This window comes from Pinus tabuliformis, chromosome 4_2, assembly GCF_031772625.1.
Source record: "Pinus tabuliformis cultivar Carrire ecotype Pingquan chromosome 4_2, CPIR1, whole genome shotgun sequence".
Taxonomy (NCBI): domain Eukaryota; kingdom Viridiplantae; phylum Streptophyta; class Pinopsida; order Pinales; family Pinaceae; genus Pinus; species Pinus tabuliformis.
In genome coordinates this window covers 405764974-405774302 of record NC_142304.1, presented here as the reverse complement: position 1 = coordinate 405774302, position 9329 = coordinate 405764974, and the positions used below count along the sequence as shown (strand labels likewise).

Below are 9329 nucleotides of genomic sequence, written 5' to 3'. Positions count from 1 at the left end.
ATAATATCGAAAATCTATATTTGTGACACAGTAATGTGGATATGAAAAATTAGATATTTCCATGACATGAACACTTTAAAGACCTAAAGTGGTAGAAGTATCTCAAAAAAACGTGTTCACCACTTCTCTTCATCACTTGCATGCCTCTAACTCACTAGTGACTACTTAAGTTTCTAGGTTGTAGGATAAATTGCTAATAAACAACGTTCAAAGAAATACACGAACACATGGTTTATTAGCTTGAATTTCCCAGTTAATATTAAAGTGGAGTGATGTAGAAGGAATTTCCAAGCCGCCATTTCCTTAAATGAGGAAATCTATCAGGCTATAAGAAGATCGTTAGATTTTAAGCAAGTTAAGCAAAATAAGTTTAAAGTTTTGCTAGATAGAAAATTTTAGTTTCCATAAGAGGTTATATCTATCTATCTATCTATCTATCTATCTATCTATCTATCTATCTATCTATATATATATATATATATATATATATATATATATATATATATATATATATATATATATATATATATATGTATGTATGTATGTATGTATGTATGTATGTATGTATGTATGTATGTATGTATGTATGTATGTATGTATGTATGTATGTATGTATGTATGTATGTATGTATGTATGTATGTATGTATGTATGTATGTATGTATGTATGCATTGGATTAGGTGGGGCCATAGAAGTTACAATGTAAAGGGGAGGTGGCATGCCACAAGGCCATGGAATGCCACAATTATGACATGGTGGTGGGGTAGTATTCCACATTTAGACCACATGGGTGCCACGTGGTAGGATAAGAGTAGTATGGAGGGTTTTTTAATGAAACTTTGGGAAAACATAACTTATGATATTAAAACCCATTTGAGACAAAATTGTATATCACTAGAATCATCTCAATGAGATGAATGTGATGGTTTCATATATTCTAGATTTTGAGGTGTTTGAAAAAGGTAAAAAATTTTAGACCCCATTTCCATAACAAAACAGTGGGATTCAAATCAACACAATAACCAGCTCTTAAAGGTTAGGGCGGTAAGGGGGTGTGTTACAAATCTAGCCCAATGATTACTCTATTTATCAGATCATCCTAGCTAATAGGGGTGTTGAATTTTTTGCCATAAAGTGCCTCAAAGGGAATAATTCCTAATGACTCTTGATATACATTATTGTATGAAAATTTTACCAATGAAAGATAGTCTTCCCACTTTCTTAGTAGATGCATCACATACATCCTCAGCATGTCATTCAATATTCTATTCAGTTTCTCTGTTTAACCATCGGTTTGAGAATAGTAAGAAATGTTAAAGGCTAGCAAGGTTCCAAAACTAGCAAAAAATGGTTTTCAAAAGTTTGAAGTGAACTTGGCATCTCTGTCTAATATTGTCTTTCTAGGTGCTTTGTGTAACCTAAATATCTCCTTCATGAAGATTTGAGTTATATCAATAACTTTATCCATTATCACCATATTAATATGCAGTTATTGGCCTCATGGTGTTGGAATTGATGTTAACCTAGAATGTCTACCTAAGGAGTCAATCATGGAGTCAATTGTGTAGGCATTGATGTCAACAAGTTTGGAGGATCTGTCATGATGATAATAGGTTTGATGAAATGTTACTGAGGCATTCCTAATGTGTGAATAGGCTCTACATGTGGTGGAGAACCATTAAAGACAAATGGAAACATTCTCGGCAAAGAGGAGGTGATTTTCCATGTGCTCAGGCACCTTCTCTAGGAGGCAGTTATGCACAGAGAGAAGATAGAAGCAATTTCATTAGGATTCATATACTATCCAACTGAAAATCGTCTCTAGGATCCAATTACTTCCCAACAACAATAGCTATAGAGAGGAATTTCGGAATTGTGCATGCATATAATTTACCATGCACATTTCCCAAGGTATTTGCCCAAGGTTTTTGATGGTTTAGAGTCGATTTGAGTTGGTCTTCATTCTAAAAGGTGATTAATTCAAGGATAAGTTTCTCATTGAATGAAGAAAATGGAGGATCAAGTGAAGGATAAAAGTACCAAAGTATGGACATGAGTGTTTATCTCTCCATTTCTATGAGCTATTATTGTTTGGGATATAGTATATCATATTTGCCATGGTATTGCAGATTTGTGTGTATGTTGTTGATTGTGTTGAGGTGATGTATTGATTGTGGATAAGATTGTGTTGGAGGGCATGTATTTAGAGTTTGATATATGACCAGATTGTTTTATTATCATTTAAGTATGAAAATGGAAGAAATGTGGCTCACAAGTGCTTGATTGCAGAGAGAAGTGGATATTGTATGAAAAATTGTGAAACTTGGTCCACAAGAGAGCTTGAAGGTTGGGGCCTTCAGTGAGGCAAGTAGTGGCTTGTTCTAATAGGGTGTAGCGACATCCTTTAGGTAGAGGCCTAAGAAGTTGGGAGTGGTGGGTTCCATCCACTGATGGCTTGATAGACTATTGGGAGTGGTGGGTTATGTCCACTGATGGCTGGATAGACTATTGGGAGTGGTGGGTTTCGTCAACGGATGGCTGGATAATTATTAAGTAATATAATTATCACTACATTTAGATGAATGATAGAGATTTAACCTCAACAAAATATTCTAGAATATTCACAATGATACAAAAATCAAAGGTTAGTATACAAAAATCAAGAGTTGCAACTTTTTTCCAATGTAGTTGTATGGTTTTACTTAAATTGATTAATTAAAAAAATGGCATATGAACAAGTGCCATATGAAATGAGTTATTGTTTTTTGGTATGTAGTAATGACAATCCATGGTATTGTAATAAAATCTATTCACCAATTAAATGTCCATGGTAAAATAAGAGTAAATATACATAGTTAAGAATCTAGTTCGATGTTTTTTAAATGTATACATGTTTAACATATATTAATGGTTTCTATTAATTAATAATAATAAAGTTATTCTTTAGTTATAATAAAATTATTATTTAATTAATAATAAAGTTATTGTTTATTTAATTTTATGATTTTTTTAATTTAATTTTTAATTTATTTTGAATCTATTTATAAATAAATGTATATAGATTTTTATTGGACACTTAATTTATACAAATACACTAACTTTACAATAATCTTAAAATTAAATTAATACAATTATACACTACTAGTGAGCCTATGGTTAAGAGCATGTTTGAGTAGGCCTATGTTTAAGAGCATGTGTGAGTGAGCTTATGATTAAGAGCATGTGTTTCCTTATAAGAGGTCATACCCTTAAAACCAGAGGGGTGGAATACGTATGTTTTTCTAGAGGGGTATAGTATGTATGCTTTGTTGGACACAGCAGTCAAATCGCTACCCCTAAGTGGATCCCTTACCTTACAAACAAAAAGGTCTCATAAATCAATTTAGTGTCTAACTTAACCTTGAAGTTAAAATTAGATAATAATATTTTTATAAATTTCACAAAATTAAACTAATCATAATTTTCCTCTCCCATTGGGAGGAGGCCTAATCACCTTTACACTCCCGAACTCAAGTGTGTTTCGGAGGAACCCTTACCTTAGTTTGGGTGGTTTTCATCCCTATGTAAAGACAAAAGTTACCAAATTCCAAGGTATTAGTAAAAAAAAGGGGAATATTTGCCATATTTGGGTGGAGATAACAAAACTAATTTAACAGAAGTTTCTCTTTATACCCAAATCTGAAAACATTAATGGATAGTTTAATGGGGCAGAAAGAGGAAGCAGTCGCAGAGCAAGTCAAAACAATAGGCAACCTTATTCAGATTACAAGTATATTTGATGGATTATGAAACATATTGATGAATTTTCTAAAGCATGAAATTTTACTATGGTACAGACTACTAATCAAAACTCACTATCAAGGAGATATGAGTCCATGTGAAGCTTTCATATGTCAAAGTTTTATGCCATCTATGTCTGTCTCTGTATTTCTAAGATAGACTTCAGAAGTCAAATAAATAAAGGTTGTTATCATAAGTTTTAAAGAGTTACAGAACATCTGCCATGATTATTTATTTTTTTAAATGATTGTCAATATTTTCACGAACATCCGTTGTTTTATTGGGAGCATTTTTATTCCTATAGAATATTTTGAAAAGGTGGTATTTTTCTCTATTGAATTTGAAAATATTCTTAAAATTTTGATAATTTTTCTCAAAATGTAAAATATGAATGAAGTTTACAGTTCTAAAATCCAAGTAAACTTCAATCATTGTTTTATGTCTAAACAAATAACTGAAAGTGCAACAACACGTCGATTAGAATCATAGATTTGATAATTTTCAACACACAGAAAGATGGATAACTCCATTGCAACTAATTAAAATCATAATTTGCAACCTCCTAAATATCATTTATTTATAAACATTAATATGGAGATCTTTTAAGATCCACTTACAAACATACTTTCACTCTTGAGGAGATAAGAAGGCCTATCACATTCATACAAATTTAAACAAACTGCCATGGAAATACAAATATGGAAAGATATATATCATGTCGCTAATGTCCTCCATAACCGCCTTCACCGCCACCCCTGCCTCCCTAACCGCCACCCCTACCTCCCTAACCTCCACCCCCGCCTCCTGATCCAGGACCTCCCTGCTGGAATCTACCATCGCCACCTCCAGGAGCTCCTCCACCACCACCAAGGCCAGGTCCCCCTCCTCCACTAGGTCCTCCTCCAGCACCACCACCAAGTCCACCACCTCCACCACCAGGTTGAACACCACCACCCCACCAAGTCCTCCTCCTCCATCGCCACCTCAGGGCGTCCTCCACCACCACCGTCAACTCCACCCGGTCCTCTGCCACCACCTCAACGACCAGCCATGTTTACTTACTTCTTACAACACAATTCGAGGTCTTCCACTGAAGATATATAAAAAATGATATATTACGATACAATTTGAATCATATTTATATACTTCTTTTTCTCTCTCGCTCCTCTATGGTGGTGCGCAGTTTAAAATTCTGCTACCATTCAAAGACTCATTAGTCCGTGGGGAATGGTGGTTCAATTTATATAATATTTAATGTATTGTTATTAGGTGTGTATTGCTCATCTATTTTAATATCAAAAATATTTGTATAATGGGAAGAGTAGATGTCCTATAGTGAATTTTGTGATGGTTTGTTTTCCATTGTTTTCAAGAGAATTTCCACGAGCTAAGAGCATCTAACAAGGAATGGTGTCTATTGGATTTGCAGGTGGTGTAGCACTCATATGAAAACAATAAAAACAGTGGCTACCACTAATAAAATAACAAATATTACCTCATGTTAATCACCTATATTGTTATCCACCTATAAGAAATGTTAAAGAAAATCCTTTATGTGGTGTTGCAAGAGGGATACATCCTTTCCCACTAGACATGGTTGGCCTTCCTTTATGTGCAACTAAGACAACCATTTCACAGCTTATACCTATTAGATCTTTGGCTTTAGCTCTTCCAAATGCAACTCTCGCTAACAATGAACAATGCTTGGAGAATGCTTGTATTCTTTGGTGGATGAGTTGAAACATGATCATGTAGCCAAAATTATTGTTATTCTTTTAGAAATGGACCAAATTGAGGTTCTTGATTTTTTGGAGTCTCCTAAATCCTTGATGGTTAAAGTTACAAAAGTGATGGAGATTCTACAGAATGTGGCACAAGCTCATTGAAATTCATTTAATTAGCTTGCATCATTATCTTTGAATAAGACTGTTATGTCATAATGTCATGTCTCTAAGGGTTCTATATTTGTATAGAACTAGTATAACAGGGTTTTCAATGTCAATGGAGGGGTTTAGACTAATTGAGTTCCTTGATTTGAGTGGCTAATGGGAATTGATAGAATTTCATGAGAGCATTGGTAATCTTTTAGTGCTTCAAGTTTTAAATCTTTACTTTTGTGTGTAGTTGAAGGCTTTGTCAAATACAATAAGAGGGCTTAAAGAGTTAAAGCACCTTGCATTAAGATGGTGTCATAATCTAGTGCTCAATTCACATGATAGTGGTCAACTCACTTCATTGAACCAATTGATATTTCCCATAACTTTCGAACCTACAAGGGCTTCCACTATAGGAGATCTCATAAATCTCACAAATATGAGGATATTGGAAGCATCTATAATGTCAGATGGTTTAAAGGTGGCAACCAAGGTAATTTTTGTGCATTTTTATGACATAGCTTGATAGGTGATGGCCAAACTATTGGTAGCTATGACAATATGTGGACGAGATGGCGAGAATTTATAATTATTGTTGTTACACAAAAATATCGTCACCATGATTATTTGCAGTCAGTATGGGTCTATCATCACTTGTATTGTCCTCTTGAGCAAGTCTCAGACCTCAGTTCTTCAAATCAAGCTTTGGAAATGAGAGAAAGACATTAAAAATCAATGTAACTCTGGTTCCGCACTTTCTCTCATGGTCACCTGTGGTCTTGCACCTTCTGTGTACAAAAACTGCAGACCAGCCCGCTCTGTCCCTAACGGTGTAGGTGCGTACCCCTGTGAAATTCAAAAGGCGCAAGTTTTATTTTAAAAAACTCACTTTGGGTTAATTCTAGAGGTTTCTAGAAGTAATTTTGACATGGATTGTTTGCTCTGAGGTGGTTCATGCATCCCAAAAGAGAAGGAGCTAATCCCTTAATGAGAGGAGCTATCCCTTTGAAGGAGGGCTTTATCCCTTTGAAGGAGGACCTAGTAACCTCCCTCCATTGCACTATAAATACAGGCATTGGGCTGGTTGTTGGAGAGGTTAGAAGCTGAACAATTTTGAGGGTAAATGCTGGTGAAATCAAGACTTCCTAGTTGAGCTTAAGAGGAGAGATCACACATCTTTTTGGCTTCATTGGGGAGTGAGTGAAACTTATCAAAGTAGAGGAGACTTCTTGCTGGACCTTGGGAGGAGCTTGTACAGTGTCAAGGCATAGGTTGTAAAGTTCTTCTTCTTTTGAATTAATACAATGAAACTCATTTTTCTCAACAAGTATCTTATGTTATTTGTTTCATGGACTCCTTGACTTTCATGTTAAATATGTTTTATGCAATTGGCTTTTTAGGTGCTATTTAATTTGTTTGCCTTGTTTGTGTTTGCAGATTCACGAAAAGGAGCTCACTTCGATCAAAGGAGCGAGGACATCCACAAGCTTGCATTGGACCTAAGGTAGGCCCTAAAAACACTTGTTTGCTATTTGTTTATCAAAGCATATTTAGAGAAAGATAGTGTCTGGTTGGTTTGCTTGTCATTAGGTCTTCTTTAGATTGTAGGAAGGTCTATCTTGTCTGCAAGATCGACTTATTCCGTGTGACAAAATGGCGAATCCGCTGGGGAATTGATTGTTTTCCTTGTTTTTACTTTAACCTGAGAAACTCTATTTTTGTTTCTATTTTTGGCTTGTTGTGTGTAAAAGTGGGTAGAGTTTTTAGATCCAGGGTTATTTTTCATTTTTCATAGCTTTGGGAGAGGACCGCACCCTAGCCGTTTGACATAGTGCGTACTTAACCGCAGCTTGGCTTTTAGCACAGAGCAGGACCGCACCTGTGCCAACTGTGGGCTTGTGGACCCTGTCAAAATTTTGAAAACCCTAAGATTTCCTCTGTTAGTCGTCAGCTTAGTTTGTCTTTAGAAATTGTTATCCAGTACTCAGACTTGCGTATAAGTTGTCAGAAGCTTTCCTTGGATTGATTTCGTTAGTGTTAGGGTTTTAGGTGAAATTCCTATGAGTTTTGCTTGTTGGGTTTGCTTTTCATTGTGATTGTGTAGTGGCTCTGAGCTTAGAAGCTGTAGGGACTTTAGATCACTTTAGTGTCTATCAGCCTTCTTGTGAGTTTGACCATTTTTTAAATCTCCCCTTGTTTGAGGAATCCGCTTTGAGTTTTCTCTTTAAAAAACTTCGAAAAGCTTGTATTTGAAAGTTTGGATTTTCATTTTCAAAAAGAAAACAAAATTGGTTGTTCTTGACTTATTTGTGATTCTGCATAAATTGGTCCTTAGCTTACATCTAGCTAAGTAAAACATCCTTAAAAAAGACTTTTAGTAGGCTTTGAATTCAAATAGGTTTTATAATTTGTAGATTTCAAAGTTAGTCATTTTCATTAGTTTTGAGTGTTTTATAAAAAACATAAAAAAAAATCTCTTTTGAAAAAAGTTTGTTTTTTGTAGTGATTGAGTGCTTTGAAACGAAAAAGGGAAATTTTTGTGAAATAACTAGTTGTCTCGTTTTGAGTGCTTTGGAAAGGAAAAGCTCTTCTTTTAATTTGTTTAATTGAGAAAGATTTGTGTTTACAAAGTATTTGCATTCTCAAACTCTTTCTTAGTTTAGAAGTTCATCGAAGAGAAAAAGATTGTTTAGATCATCTTAGGTGCATTTTTAGTGATTTTGAGTCAATTCTTCATACCATGAGTTTCATCTCCACACCTTTGGACTTAAACAAAAACCACTAAAATTAACGCTTAAAGTAAAATTGGCCTAGTAAAATTTTTATTTCTAGGGCTCTGATACACCAACTTAGCTTAGGCTAGTGTCTTGGAGTAGGAGAGTAATTAACTCTCCAAGACAGTAAAAACAAACAAGTAGTTGTATCTTGTGGTAGGGAAGAAATTCAATTGTTGCATTTATGCTCTGGGAAAGCTCCTCTTAAAGGAGAAGCACGAGATCGTGTCCGAACCAGTGTGGGAATCAATCCTTCGTCACTGGGAATGACACCAGATATTCACGTATTAAAAACGGTAAACCTCGGATTAACCATTGTCGAGGAGCCTGGGGTCACTTGTTGGTAAACCTTGGATTATGTCAAGGAGCCTTCAAGGGGATTGAGCTTGCTACTCTGCCCTTGCATGCGTATCGGATCGTAGACTGTTCCCCAGGTGTATTTGTCTCAGTTGGTAACCTTAGTGGCCATATTATTTAGGACTCTTCCTAAGGTGACAGTGGTGGGAAGATCCCACTGTACCTGGAGCAGATGTCGGCTAGACTCACTTGAATTTTCTGGGGGATTCACTTCACTCGAGACGGTTAAGTGGAGGAACTTGTGCCAGTCTATTCATTAAGCAGGTTGTCGGGGTAACTGTTCCAACCACCATTTCTGTATTGAACTCTGCGACGTTGGATTTCATCACCAACTAGTGTTTTCAGTCCGGAAAGTTACTGTTTGTGTGTGTTTGATCTCCTAGATTCTTTAGGCATGTGATTCAAATTTGTTTGGTTGTTTAGAGACTTTAGATGCTTTTCATTGAGATTTTACTTTGTTTGCGTGTGAAGTAGTTAAATGTTTTCAACTGTGGTTGAATTACCAAGACAGTCCCGTAGACTTCGGGGCCAACCTCCTGAGGAA

General features: G+C 35.5%; 1 pseudogene; it reads left to right on the top strand.

Moving 5' to 3' along the window:
- Window positions 1-5187: 5187 nt before the first annotated feature.
- Window positions 5188-5720, top strand: LOC149169691 (polyadenylate-binding protein 4-like; annotated as a pseudogene).
- Window positions 5721-9329: the final 3609 nt, after the last annotated feature.